General features: G+C 46.6%; 1 protein-coding gene across 3 annotated transcripts in view; it reads left to right on the forward strand.

Moving 5' to 3' along the window:
* The window catches only part of Map3k14 (mitogen-activated protein kinase kinase kinase 14), a 46,604-nt gene that overhangs the window by 8,482 nt on the left and 23,600 nt on the right, over nt 1–14,522 (forward strand). Inside the window, exon 1 of one of the 3 annotated variants that reach the window (XM_085695879.2) lies at nt 4,297–4,440. The exons of 1 other annotated variant lie outside the window; for it this stretch is intronic. The gene's annotated coding sequence lies outside the window, so the exon portion shown is untranslated. Of the gene's footprint in view, nt 1–4,296; nt 4,441–8,875; nt 9,066–14,522 lie in introns of those variants that run through there. One more of the 3 variants, XM_048445868.3, reaches the window with a different exon arrangement.

The raw sequence follows: 14,522 nt of genomic DNA on the forward strand, positions 1-14,522 counted from the left end.
GAAGTGCAGGGAAGTGCATATCTATACTCCTGTTAGGCCCTGTTGGTCTGAGGAAGAGGAAGATCCATAGGCTTTCCCCAGTTTCTCTCCCTTTGCTGAAGAACCTCTTGAGAATCTACCTGTCATCTCTAACATCACCCACCGCAGGAGAGAGCAAAGGTATGACCCGTTAGTGTAAGTGGGCATGTCAGATGCATCCCTGGCACTCGTGTCTCCAGCTGATCACTCAGGATAGGTTGTCAGATTATGTAGGACAACATCTAAAGCTAGGTCATGGTCATTGCTCCACAGAACAGACCATGTGTCTCCTTCAACACACCCCACCCCCCTACATTGGAAGTCTTCTGCAGAAAGCCACGTTGTTTGGGTTTCTTGTTTATTCTGAAGTTCCTCAAATCACTTCCTCAATTTCAGAACCAGCCACCAGTGACTACAATGAACTCGAAGCCTCCTCCCTTACAGAGACACTGAACCTGGCTTTCTTTATCCACTAAGGCCTGAAACCAGCCCCACCTGTAAAAATCACATATATAAACCCAGAAAGAAGGGTAATGGTTGTATTTCAGCAGGATTGGCTATGCCTAGGGAACAGTTCCTTGCTATAAATCAGTCTAAAAGGTTGAGAGAGAGAGAGAGAGAGAGGTTTCATAGTTCACAACAGAATTGTTACTTATAATGATGACTTTAAGACTTGGCAAGATCCTGAAATGCATTTTGATTTATCAGAAAAAAATGGGTTTAACACAGCGTGGTGACTCACACTTGTAATCCCAACACTCAGGACGCTGAGATGGGGAAGATTATGAGTTCAAGGCCAGCCTGGGCTATATACCAAGACCTCATTTCAAAAAAAGCAAAAGAGAACAAGAAAAAGAGGGAGGGACTGTGGAGTGACTTAGTGTGAGGCAGTGGGGTAACACTGTAGTGTAATCTTTGGAAACTGTTGAATGGTGTATACTTCGACCCCCATTTCATGAGAAATCCTAGTTAAAGGAAATGTCCTCATATGCATTTAAAGGACACTTAAAATGCTTTTGCATAACATATATAAAATATTCTTACTATTTATTATATAAAGTAAAGTCCCTGCATTACTAATTCCATAATGGCCTCTGTGGCCCACAGGTGCCTTCTCTGGCATCTTTTCTATTTGGTGCTGGCTGTTTGTTTGTTTGTTTTGATGTATGTATGTGTGTGGGTTTTTTTTTTTTTTTGAGACAGGATTTCTCTGTGTAGCCTTAACTGTCCTGGAACTCACTCTGTAGATCAGGTTGGCCTCAAACTCACAGAGATCCACCTGCCTCTGCCCCTCCCCCAAGTGCTGGGATTAAGGCATGTTTCATCACTGTCTGGCTAGTGTTGACTTTCTTAGTGCAAAGTTTTTGCAAGTTCCATGTAAAATGGCATTGTAACGCTTTTTTTTTTTTTTTTTTAAGGCTTAAGTGCCCAGTGTCAGGGGTCTAGAGACAAAGTACTGGCCATGTGTATGACATGGATGCTGGTGCTCAAGGCTTTGCTATAAAACAAACAAACCAGTGACCTGGAATCAAGAAGCCCAGAACTAGACTTCATAAAAGAAACAGCCAATTTGGGCTCAGTTATAGACTCATTTCGGGATGAGATTCTCATCCCTTGGCCAAGGAACAAAGACCTACCACAATTCTACCTTGGAGTTTCTGCTTTCCACTCCTTTTCTATAACATAGGCCGTCTGTTCATGCTTAGCCATTGAAATGCTTCCTCCTGGGTCAATCCCTGGGTGTGTCACTAACAGATCTGTGGATTGTGGCAGCTTCTGTATTTCAGCCCCACCTTCGAAAGCTTGGATCATTGGATAAGAGATTCAGTGCCATGGCTGAGTGGGCTTCAGCATACAAGTCCTTCATGTATATCCTACTGCTGCCCCTTCCCTGCAATGTGACATCAAACAAATGACCTACAGACCCTCAGTTTCCTCCTCCATATAAAGGCGTTGTATAGCCAGGCATGGTGGTTCAAACATGTAACCCTAGCTCTCAAGAAGCAGAGGCAGAAGAATTGCAAGTTCCAGGCCAACTAGGATACATAGCCAGACCTATCTCAAATAATAATTATTTAATAAATAATAAATAATTTATTAATATTTATTAAATATTAAATAAACAATAAATTATTATAGAAAATAATAAAAATGAAGGATATAATATTAATGTCTTGCACACAGAGTTGTAAGGATTTAAGAAATAATGCATGCATCCCACAATACATGGCGATCAGTAATAGCTGCCAGTATGAATTTCTGTTTACATGGATCAGAACATAATTACATGTATGCAAATGACAACAGATGTTGAAAATACCCAAAGATATGGCAAGACAACTAATCCCAGCCCTTCTACTGAGGTCACTATGTGTCCTTAGTCCATTGCATGCTGAGACCTTGCCAGTGGAGACAGAGGCCAGACAGGTTGCAGAGGGCTCTTTGGGGCCACCCTCGGATGTGGTCCTTTATTTACTGATGGGTCTGCCCCTGTGTTCTGAGTTATCTTTTTCCTCCTCCTTTGAGTATCTGTTTGAGATGCTGTGCTGACGTTAGTGCTGCTGACCAGAGACTGAGGTGGGTACTAGCTCAGCACAGGCAAAGCCCTTTGGAACAGTGCATTCCTAGTCAGGGAGAAAACTCTTCATTTTGTCACAAGTTTCATCCATCCCTCTGCAAGCCCTACTCGTGGAATACCGGTCACATGCCAGGGCCTGAACTGTATAAATTAAGCATTGTTCCTTACAATCAGTCATCCATTAAAACCCTGTCTGTGGTTTGAGAGTGTCTCTTTCACAGGCGAGATACCAGGTCTCTGCTTGAATGACTTGCCCCTGCCTACGGCTCAGAATGTGAAAGGCCCGTGATTCGCACTTGGTTCTTCCATCCTTGTCTTTGTATGAATGGCCCTTCTCCAACATTAATTAGTAAGTCATGTGTTGGAATAAATTACTGCCAAAGACCTTTCTGAATCTAAGATCAATTTAGGACTCATTTATCATTTAAATAAATATAGAATAAATGACACGTGATCCATCTATCCATTTTCTCTCCAGCTGGCTTAGAAATACCCTGAGGAGCTGGACAGTGGTGGCGCACGCCTTTAATCCCAGCACTCGGGAGGCAGAGGCAGGTGGATCTCTGTGAGTTCGAGGCCAGCCTGGTCTACAAGAACTAGTTCCAGGACAGGCTCCAAAGCTACAGAGAAATCCTGTCTTGAAAAACAATAAATAAATAAATAAATAAATAGAAGAAATACCTTGAGGATAAGGGTAATATCTTTATCAAATAACTAGGATGTGTGAGAACCATCTGTTTCCCTGACATCCTGAACCAGGAGAAAAAGAAAGAGCCCACTAACAGAGGATCATTCAGAAATTCTAGTCCCAGGAATGTGCCACTCAGAATTATTTCCCAGCTGTACAAAAAAATGTGAACATGGATGGGCTTTTGTGGTACTACCTCTAAGTGAGAGTCTGGAAACAGAATTCATCCATAGAAGAGTAGGTGGATCGTCTGTAACACTGCAGAAGTGTGTGTGTGTGTGTGTGTGTGTGTGTGTGTGTGTGTGTGTGTGGTATGTGATGGCTATCTCCTTCTTACTTCCTGAGTCACAACTATTAAAACTCACAGTCCCCAGGGAGACTATAAAAGAGAGAAAAATAAAAACCAAAACTCAGAGCGAGGCGCTCTCTTCTCCAGCCTTCTACTTCTTTGAGTGGCCAGCAGTTTGGTATGCACATTTGTGTCTGTGTGTTTGGGGTCATCTTAAGTTTACCAGGTACCACTCCCAAACATGCATACATGCCATGCTTCTGCAATTCTTGTCCCCTACCAAGAGACCAAGAGATCCTTTTTGGTCATTGCTTATCTTCATTATGAAAGTAATATACTACAGAGGACATCAGTGAGGGATATGAGAGGGCTGGGTAAAGGCCATCCTCAGAAGAATATAGAAGGGTGGGAAGACTTAAGCTTCATATGGTATTCTCTCTCTCTCTCTCTCTGTGGGTGTGTCTGTCTGTCTGTCTATCTCTGTGTGTGTTTGTGTTTAATCACTTGAAATTGCTATCTATAAAGTAACTTGCTGAATAAAATGTGAGAAAATTATAAAAATATTTAAAAATACTAAGACATTAATAAGTCTGACAAGGAGAGAACCTTTGTTTTGTCTACTGGTGTCTGGATTTTTTGTTTGTTTTTGTTTTAAGACAGAGTCTCTGTGTCTATGTTTTTATAGATGTTGATCTACTATAGAAGGGACCGGAGAGATGGCTCAGCAGTTAAGAGCACTGGCTGCTCTTACAGAGGACCTGGGTTTGGTTCCCATCACCCACATGGTGACTCACAATTGTCTGTACTGCCAATTCCAGGGGATCCAACAACCTTTTCAGGCATTTGTGAGTGCCAGGCATGCGCAAGGTGAATAGACATACATGCAGACAAAACACCCATACACATAAAGTTAAAAAAGAAAAAAAAGACAAACACAGAATATAAATACTATCAGGGCCAGAGTTTGCATAGACTTCTATATCCTTTTTCTTTAACATCGTCTCCAATGATGTTTGTTCATATATTTGTTGAAATGTTAATTTTTATAAACATTTTAATGGATGTGCTGTGATTTAATAATTCCCCATAATCAATTTCATTCTGGGTTTTTGTTGCTATGGAGACACTGAACATTGTCAGTTGCGCATCTCTTTCTGTATTTCTAGTTGTCTCCTATCAAGATTGCATTTCCATGCAATAGCTGCATAAAAGTAGCTGTTGTCTTGTCTAGCATGTTACTGCCCCCGGTACTTTCAGCTGTGTTATTGCATGGATGAGTAAAAGTGAATGAGGGTGTGTTTAAAGGTCAAAGTGAAGAGGAAAGAGACTGGGGTGCTGTGGCTTGTCAGCGACTTCCTGGAAGGGGAAGGCCTCAGCTTAATCTGTACAGGACAAGCAGGAAGTGTCAGGTGGCCCACACAGCAAGGCCCACTGGGAGACCTGTAGAGCTCAGTAGCTAGGAGGCTGGGGAGAGACGGGCAACCAGAGCCACACCCTGTGTTTAGGGAAACGGTGGTCAGATAGATTATAGACCACAGGCTTGGGCCTGGACCCATAAGCACTGCAGAGCCAGCCAACCTTTCAGCCTGAGGTTGTCTAAAGGACGTGATGTTTTATGATGAGCTCAGCCCAGTGGGGATGGGCCGAGGTCAGGGAGAGGGTGGAAGTGGCTAAGACCTACACTAACAGAATAGATTCGGGTGGTTGCCCTTAGCATCCTGAGGGCCTTTAAGGGCGTTGGTGTTTCCTCGGGCCCCTGGCCAGCCAGGGCTGCCAAACATGTGGTGGGGACTGGAGGACTATAATAAGCTTTATCCCACAAATTTTCTTAGCCCTGCCATTGTCTTTGTGGAATTGGCAGTAAAACTGAATAGTTGTGGGCATGTGAGATTTCTTTTTTATATTATCGATCTGTAAAATGTTAATGATTAATGAACCTTCACATTTCATATCTTCATTAATGGGAAATGCACAAAAGAAATATCCCTCCAGGGAGCAGGCTTCAGGCTGGCCAAGGGGGAGGGGGTCAAGATCCTTCCAGTTCATTGACGCTCAGAGTGCCCAAGTACAGTACTTGGCGTGCCGCCTCCCCCTAACCTAGCTAGTGGCCACCTGCTCCCATATCCTTTGGAAAAGAATTCAGCAAGCCTTTCCAGAGCCCTGTAACTTTTACCAGCAATAGTTGCCCAGCAGCTACTGTCTGCTGCCTGCCCCCAGGGCCCTCCTCCTATAACTCTATCCCCATGAATGTGAGGGAATGGATGGTTATAGATAGCCTCTCTCTCCTGGGAATCAGGTCCTGGGGTATAGGAGGACCAGCTTCATTTTCATGATCCCTTCCCGATTAAAGATAAACTACATTAAAATATTTTAAGGTTACAAAGATAAAAGTTACCCTTAAAATTAAAAAAAAAAAAAAAAAGATCCCTTCCCCCCTTCCCGACCTTCATCTCCAGTCTCACCAACTGCAGCTGTGGCTTCAGTTTACCCAGCAGCTCCTTAAGGAGGTAGTGATTCCTACAGAGAGACTCCTCTCTGGATTACATCTTCCTGGGCCCTCCTCACCTGGAGTACCGAGTGTGTGTGTGTGTGTGTGTGTGTGTATGTGTTTGCAGTGTGTGTGTGTACGCGCGCGCTTGTCTATGTGGACGCCTGAGTTCTGGTATTGTTCCTCAAGAGTCACCCACACCTGTTACTTTTTATTGTATTTTTATTTCCTTAGGCCACAGAGTGGGTGTGATGGTCAGAGGGCAACTCGGAGTCAATTCTCCCCTTCTACTGTCTGGCTCAGTGGCAAGCAGCCCCACCTACTGAGCCGGCTCTCAGCCCCACCTTAGTTTTTGAGTCTCTCTCTAGGACCAGAGGCTCACGCTCAAGTCCTCCGGCACATGGCTGCAAGCGTTTCCTGCTGCAGCTGCTCCGGGTTTCCCTGTGTGCCCACCCCACTGCATGGCCTCTGTGTCTGCGTCCTAGACCTCCTCTGCTTTACGTCCTTTTCTGACTGCTTGTCTGTTACCCCAGCGTACTATGAGCCCCTTCAACGACTGGGCCGATTTCCTAGCACCCAGGCCAGGGTACCCAGCAGACCCACACTGTGTGCCCAGGGCCTTCACTGCACTAAGGAGCACAGGACTTACCGACAGAGACTGGCTCTCAGACTCTTCAGTGGGTCTGAGAGAGACTGTTGTGCCTGTGCGCGCTGAGCTCTGTATCTGATATGAGAACCACATGATTTGGGTTTTTTTGTTTGTTTATTTGGTTGGTTGGTTTTGGTTTTGGGGTTTGTTTTGTTTTGTTTGGGGGGGGTTAATATTTTTTGTTTTGTTTTTGAGACAGGGTTTCTCTGTAGCTTTGGAGCCTGTCCTAGAACTAGCTCTTGTAGACCAGGCTGGCCTCGAACTCACAGAAATCCACCTGCCTCAGTCTCCTGAGTGCTAGGATTAAAGGCGTGCGCCACCAAGCCCAACTCACCTGGTTTTGATTGGCATCTGTTTTCCATATCTTTTCAGTTCTTCTATAAAATGGTGTCTTGTTTCTTTTGTTAGCATCTCGCTGTGGTTTGGCTTTTTTTTTTTTTTCCATGCATGTACACAACAATGGTCTTCTTTAAAATCCTATCTGAGCTGAGTATGGCCTCTCAGGCTCCAGCACTGTAGAGGTTTAAGCAGGAGGATCACTGCAGTTTTGAGGCCAGCCTAGTCCAAATTGTGAGTTCCATGCTCTACACTGAGACTCCGTCAACAAGAACAAAGAAGTCCTGGGGCAGCAAGATGGCCCGAGGGGAAAGGCACTGCCACCCAGCCTGACGACCTGAGTTCCGTCTCTAGGACCCACATGGTGGAAGGAGAGGACTGACTCCTGCAAGTTGTCCTCTGACTTCTGCATGCTCACGCACACACACACACACACACACACACACGCTGACTAAATGTAATCTTTTTAGGAAAAAATTCTTATATGTTTTTAAAATATTTGTGTGTATTAAAATTAATAATAGATTTTATTAATTATATAATTTATTTTAATTTATAATTTAAAAATAATAATAATTTTTACTTCTGCTACTTTAACTTGCATTATTTATATTTTAGCACCCTGGCATCTTTTTTCTCCATTCCCTGGCTTCCTGTTACAGTGGCAGAGTTTTCCACCTTCTTTACCCTTTGTGTTTAGAAGCTCTGGTGGTGTCTCTGTTCTGTTCTGTTGGTTTGTTTTGAGACAGAGTTTCTCTGTGTAACAGCCCTGGCTCTCCTGGAACTCGCTCTGTAGACCAGGCTGGCCTCGAACTCAGATTCACCAGCCTCCACCTCTCAAGTGCTGGGATTAAAGGTGTCATCACCACTGCCCCACAGGTGTCTCTGTTCTTATGGAAGTTATTCTTAAGCTTTAATGTGCATACATAATTGTAATTTTAATGAAATTTACACATTTTCACAAGTAAAATTTCCCCCAAAATACTAGGTTTTATTTTTCTTCCATTTTAGATTTAACTGTTTTACTTTATATGTCTGAGTGTTTTTGCCTGAGTGTGTCTTTGCACTACATATGTACCTAGTGCCCTCAGAGGTGGAAGGGGTGCATCAGATCCCCTGGAACTGAAGTTACAGATGGTTGTGAGCCACTTTGTGGCTTCTGGGAATTGAGTACAGGCCCTCTGGAAGAGTGGACAGTGCTCTTAACCACTGAGCATCTCTCCAGCCCCTTGACTGATTTTTTTCAACACACAATTGTTCATTGAGTTGACCAACACATTGCATCAATTCCTGTGCCTGCTGCTACTTCTTACATTTCGTGCCCCTCTTCCGTACATCTCTTCTTTCCAAAGCATACCCTTCAGTGGCTCTTTAAGTAAAGATAGTAGTATGTTACCTGCAATTCTTGTTTATGTGCATACGTGTTGTGCATAGATTTTTAAACAAAGGACCTATTAAAACTCATCAACTTAAAAATTCTAACACCCGGCAGCCTGTGGGAGAGCCCTTGGCATGGAAGCCTGACGTGCTGAACCAGCACTTAGCGACAGACCGGACACCCTCCCCAGTTCTTCATTCTTGTGCTTCTTGCCTGCCAGGGCTGAGCGTACACCAAATACAAAATAGAAACTGTACTTGCCTTGTAGCCAGTTAATGCCTCTCAGTTCCTGGATTTAACAAGAGCTGATGATCCCTGAGTGCCAGGGAAGTGGGCCGCTTCCTGGATATTGTTTGAGTTCTAAGTCCATGTCAGGTTCTCTAGTTGTCTAAACCGAGCCTCATCTGCTCCAGCAGCTGACTTACCTCTCAGCCTTAGTTTCCTCATCTGTCAAGTGGGAATAAGAACATCAGCCTTGTAACTGTGAGGTGCATGAACAATGCAGAACAATCACCACACACAGACACGTGTGAGCCGTGTCAGCTGCTGCATCTCCTTAGCTGAGTGGACACTTGCTGAATGAATGCAGGAAGTCACCGTAACTGGCTTCTCCTGAGGAGAAAAAGATGGGGCAGATCTGGGTAAGTGCCCCACAGAGAGAGGAGCATGGTGGGGAAGGAGGAGAAGCTTGCCCATGGCTGCCCAACTGCTTTGAGCAAAGGGACCATTCTGGCTGGCTAGGTGCCAGGGCAGGCACAGGGAGTCAAACAGGCAGAAAAGGGAACCAGAGTGAAGCAAGTGTGGGGAGCTAGGGCACAACTGGTCAAATAGCTGTTTGCAAGGGCAGCTCCCTCCCAGGCACTTACCCTGGGCACTCCCTTGCTTCACAAGCCCTCCTTTTTGTTAGGGTGACGCTTTATTGGTGGGGCCTGCCAGCTAGGCCAACTACAGGCAGAAAAGAGGAAGCATTAGGGTGGCACTGGTGTCAACCATGTCTTATTAAGGAAGTTGGGCCACCCCGCTGCTGCTGCTTATCCCTCTGGGCATTCAGAGAAGGGCACACTCTTATTCCCAGATGGAATTGGAGAGAGATTTGCTCGGGTCCTTCAGTGAACGTTGTAGGGATGGCCTCAACGGTTTTGATTTCCCTCTGGTGAAGTGAATATGGAATACCTTAGGTGAGACTGTGGACACCTCGTTTATGTGACGCAGAGGCACGGACATGTCAGTGACTCAGTGGTCACAACCTAGTAAAGGGTAAAGGGACGAACATGCACTTGGCATCTCCTGTAGGCCAGACTAGCTGTGGCAGTTCGTGTTCTCTCCCTCTGTCTACTCCGAAGATTCCTGAAAGTCAGGACTCTGACTTCCTGAGAGAAGTCTGAGAAACCATTCGAGGTCACAGGCTCCAGGTGCGGGGACCAAATCCAGCACACCTCTAGCTGTGCAAACTTCTAGGCATGCTGGGAACTTCTCACTTCCACTGCTGAAAGGGAGATTAAATAATGCTAGGTGCTTAGCAAATATTAGTCACTATTGTTGTGAATTGGAGTCAGCCATCCCTCCTGACCGGCCTGTTCTGGGAATTAGGAGGAACCTGAGGCCATTGGCTCCAAGTCTCTTCTTAGCGACCTGGGGTTCTACAGAGGTCCTCAGCTGAGGGGAAGAATGCTGAGTAGGTGGGCCTCTTACCACCGCCGTCAGCTAGGGCAGCTGTTTCTGATATGAATGCTTCTAGCTCTTACATGGTGATGAGGTGTGATTTCATTTGACAAAAATGGCCCTACTGCCTTTTTTTTTTTTTCTTAATCTAGAAGCCATAACTTCTGTTTCCCAGCCTGGTGTTCTCAGGGTAAATGTACTTGCTAAAAGAAGGAAGTGAAATATGATACACTTTAGAAAGACTATTTACTCTAAAGGCCAACATTTAAAATACTACTATTGTACCCTTTTATGAGTCAAAGACTCATTTGGCCTAACTCTTATTTCTCTCCCAGAATCCTGGAAAACAGATGTGTTTTCCATCTGAGCTCTCCAGTGCGGTAACCAGTGCAACTGAGGAATTGTATTTACAGCTTATGTCGGTGTAATTAAATGTAAACAAACACACATTCCTGGTGGCTAGTATAGATTAGTATAGCGGGGGTTCAAATGGCAGACCTGGTACCAAAAGGCTTGTCAGGAGTAGAGAATCTAGGAGGCAAGAGAGACAGCGTCATGGTTAGGGCACAGGCTGCTCCTCTGGAGAAGGCAGGTCTAATGCCCAGCACTCAGATGGCCACTCACAACCGTCTGTAACTCTAGTTCCAGGGACTGGATGCTCTCTTCAGGCCTCCACAGGCACCAGGGGACACAGTGATGCAGAGACATGCGTGGAGGCAAGTCATCCATACATATAAAAATAACAGTACAGGTTCTGGGTAGGAGAGATGGCAGGTCAGCAGTGGAGGTTAGGGTCTCCGCTCCCATGTCAGGTGGCACACAGCCACCTCTGACCCCAGCTTCGGCAGATCTGACTGCCTCTTCAGACCCTCCTAGCTCCCCCATGTGCATGAAGATAAAGTCAGTTCGTTTCTTCTTAAAGGTTCAGACTCTAGCCAGTCATGGTTGGTGCCTGGTGGCTGCTCAGGAAGCTAAGACAGGAGGACGCCAATTTCAAGACCCCTGACCGTCTTAAAAGGATCTCTTTTCTTACTTCTGTTTATATTTAGTGTGTGTGTGTGCATACGCCATGGCGCACAAGTTGAGGTCAGAGGACAACTTGTGGAAGTTGTTTCTCTTTTTCTCTACTCTGTGGGTTCTAGGGATCAAAGTTCTCAGGCTTGGCAGTCCCCAAAAACTGTCTTCTTACAAAGGCCTGGAAGCATCATGTACCTCAGTGGCAGAACACTTGTCTGGCGTGTGCGAGGCCAATTTCGGACGCCAGCGCTAAAAGGAAAGCATATTTCAGGCCCGATGCCACTGGCTCTTCAGCAGATCTAGGATGTGTGCATTTTAAGAAGTCATCTGGCACAGCTCCAGACTTTCTGGTTGGAAACTCCTGCACTGGAGAAGGCATGAATCAGACATGCAACCCTAGCCCTGATCTGGGGGGCGAGAACAGCCTCCTGCGCCGTGGTAGACACTTAGGCAAGCGCCATGACCCTGTCCCTGGAAAAATGCAAACTGTGTCTTGCTCCTGTGGCTCCCAGACATCCTTGAGCCCAAACCTAGAGCCCAAACCTAGAAGTATTCTTACAGACAGAGGCTAGGGTTGATCTGGTAGCACCCCAGCCACTTCCGCCCCTAGATTCCTGCAGCGTGATGGAGGCACGGCAAGAGGAGATCAGGTTGGGTGTATGCACCGGACCTGAAAGAGTGCTGGGTGAACCCCTGCCTTTTCTCTGTGCGCCCCGGGTGGGACTCTTGCCTTTACTGTCATCCTTGGCTTCCAGACAGTGACGCTAGCAGGAGGCTGCATGCATTGGAAGCTGAGGTGGAGCTGAGGAGGGGGTTGGGTTGAGTGATAAAGTAGAGCCTTGACCTCATTTACCCCCTCATTTAGGCCGAGGGGTGGGGGGTGGGGCGGGCCAGCACCGAAAGCCTAGGGCTGGGAAGAACACCTAGCTACAGTCCTGACATTGATACTGATCTGCGTGTTATGGACCAGACCACATAGAGGTGGGGGAGGAGAGAGGAAGCAGGCCTGTCCATATTTGTGGGAGAGCTGCCATCAGGCCAGTGAACCTGGAGGCTGTCAGTGAGGGGCTGAGTCATGGCCATGTGGCCCAGGACAGCCAACTGCTGGAGCTCTGCTGCTGCTGCTGCTGCTGCTGCTGCTGCCTTAAACTGTCCGCCGCTGGGAGGGTGGGGATCAGCCCGTGCTCCCTGTGCCATTCTCAGGGCCAGCTGCCATCTGCTGGGTCAGCTTCTCAATAGCCTCCTTGTCATTCTGCCTGCTAGGCTGAGGATGAGTCACTGGAGAGTACACGGGAGGCCACAACCTTAACTTCTCCCCAGGGAGAGCAGCCTGGTGTTTGTCGTATGTGCTTGGGGGTGGGGACGACAGGGCCCTGACCTGCTGCCCAGCTACATGAAAGAAAGGTACTGGTTGACTGAGTGCCCCCACAGCCTCTAAGAGTGCTAGCTCAAGGTGAACTTTCAACACCAGGTAGAGGTGGGCTTTCTGAGCAGAGTGCAGCTCAGGGCCCACCCTCTTCCTCGTTCACTGGCCCAGCTCTTCATGGCGCATGCTTGGGACCATCCTGTCTGAAGGTCTGCAAATGTGCCTTCGGTCTTTTGGGTCCCAGTCAGCATGAGTCATCCTGATTTGTGTCTTGTTGTTCTCTATACTAAGATGCGGCCATGTACAGGGTCCCCCGACTCTTAGGAGCCCTGTGACCACAGAGGACCATGAGTTTCCCTTCATGTTTGCCTATGACTTGGGAAAGTCGAGGCGCTTACATCCAGAAGCCTGGGGTTCGCAGCCTGCCCCAGCTTTGCCGCACAAGGGCTGGCTTCCTGAACAGAGATCCACTTGGGTAGGCTTCAGGTTTTCGCAAGAAAGTAAGGAGATTGGAACAACCCTGAGAGCCCATTAAGCATATGTCAATTTCTCTTAGATTTGGGGGGTTTCCTAGTTGATTTTTAAATTGCATTTTCCCTGCAAATGCAATTTTAAAAGACCAAAAAAGGTGGGCTTCATTGTAGGCTTTAAGTCAGTTTTCAGAAGGCCAAAGGATTTGGGGAGGGATGTAGGGAGGAAAAGTTACAATACCAGCCTACCTGGAGGTTTTTGCCCAGTTGGAGGTCAGAACTCCCCATAGACATCTTAAGGTGACCAAGTGGTAGATTATCCATTCTAGCCTCCAGAACCAGACATCCCTGCTGGAGGCTGGAGCTATTCTGGGTTCAGGGCTAGCCTTCTCTCAAGAGGTAGAGATGCAAGAACAAATGAACAGAACCCAGCCCACCTCCAGATAGGGCCGATAAGGCTTTCATAGCCAGTGGACCGGAAGGAGGTGAGTGAGGCGGGTCCTGGGAAGAAGCTTGGGCCTGGTATTCCTCAGCTCCCCACTATCTCACTAACTTCCAGGCATGACTGGGCAAAAGGCCAAGGGTCTTAGACAGTTGGCTTCATTTGGTCTGCATGTCTGCCCTAAGAGCAACTAAGTATGAGTTCAACTTAATGGTGTTACAGCCGGGAAGACCACATCTGTGAGTAACAGCGTTAAGATCAACCTGCCAGCCCAGAACAATTGTTAAAGACCTGCCCGCGTATAGTACCTTCTCAGGCTTTGTCTGAAGCAAGTCACACCCTGCTCTTTAATAAGTCTCTGTCTCTGGACCAGAGAGATAGCTTAGTGTAGTTTAGGGCAGTTGCTGCTCTTCCAGAGGAACGAGGTTTGAATTCCAGCACCCATGTGGTGGCTTCACAACTGTCTGTAAATCCAATTCCAGGGTATCAGACACCCTTCCTGGCCACAGGCCACCAGGCATACATATGGTACACATGCATCATGCAGGCAAAATACCCACACACATAATTTTGTTTTTTAAGTCCTGTCTTGGCTGAGGGTGTAGTGCAGTGATTGAACACACGTGTGACATGCTGAATGTCCTGGGCTCAATCCCCAGCATCACACAAAAACATTCCTGCCTTTAAAAAAGTATTCCAATATTAACGGGGCATGATGGTGCATGCCTTTTATTCCAGTTGGAGGCAGAGGCAGGCAGATCTCTGAGTTCAAGGCCATTCTGGTCTACAGAGTGAGTTCCCTGACAGCCAGGGCTACACAGAGAAACTGGTCTCGGGAAAAAGAAAAACAATTATTCCTGTGTTGATGAGCTCAGACAGCCACTGTTTCTCTCTTGATCATTCTGATGTCTGTGCCATGGGCATGGGTTGACAGCAGCCCACGGCTGCCCTCTGTTCAGCTTCCTTGGGAAGACTCAGGGTAGTCCACTTGGACCCCAGAGAGTGGTAGTCTTTCATGCTGTGTGCCCAGATACCGGTTAGTATTAAGGTTTCTAGTATAACTGCTACTCCTACTATTACCTGGGGGGTGGAGGGGGGACCTAGAAGTTTTCAGCGAATGTTTGAGGAGGAAGCCACTTTT

This window comes from Myodes glareolus, chromosome 9 (genome assembly GCF_982192425.1).
Source record: "Myodes glareolus chromosome 9, mMyoGla1.1, whole genome shotgun sequence".
In the NCBI taxonomy this organism is placed as follows: domain Eukaryota; kingdom Metazoa; phylum Chordata; class Mammalia; order Rodentia; family Cricetidae; genus Myodes; species Myodes glareolus.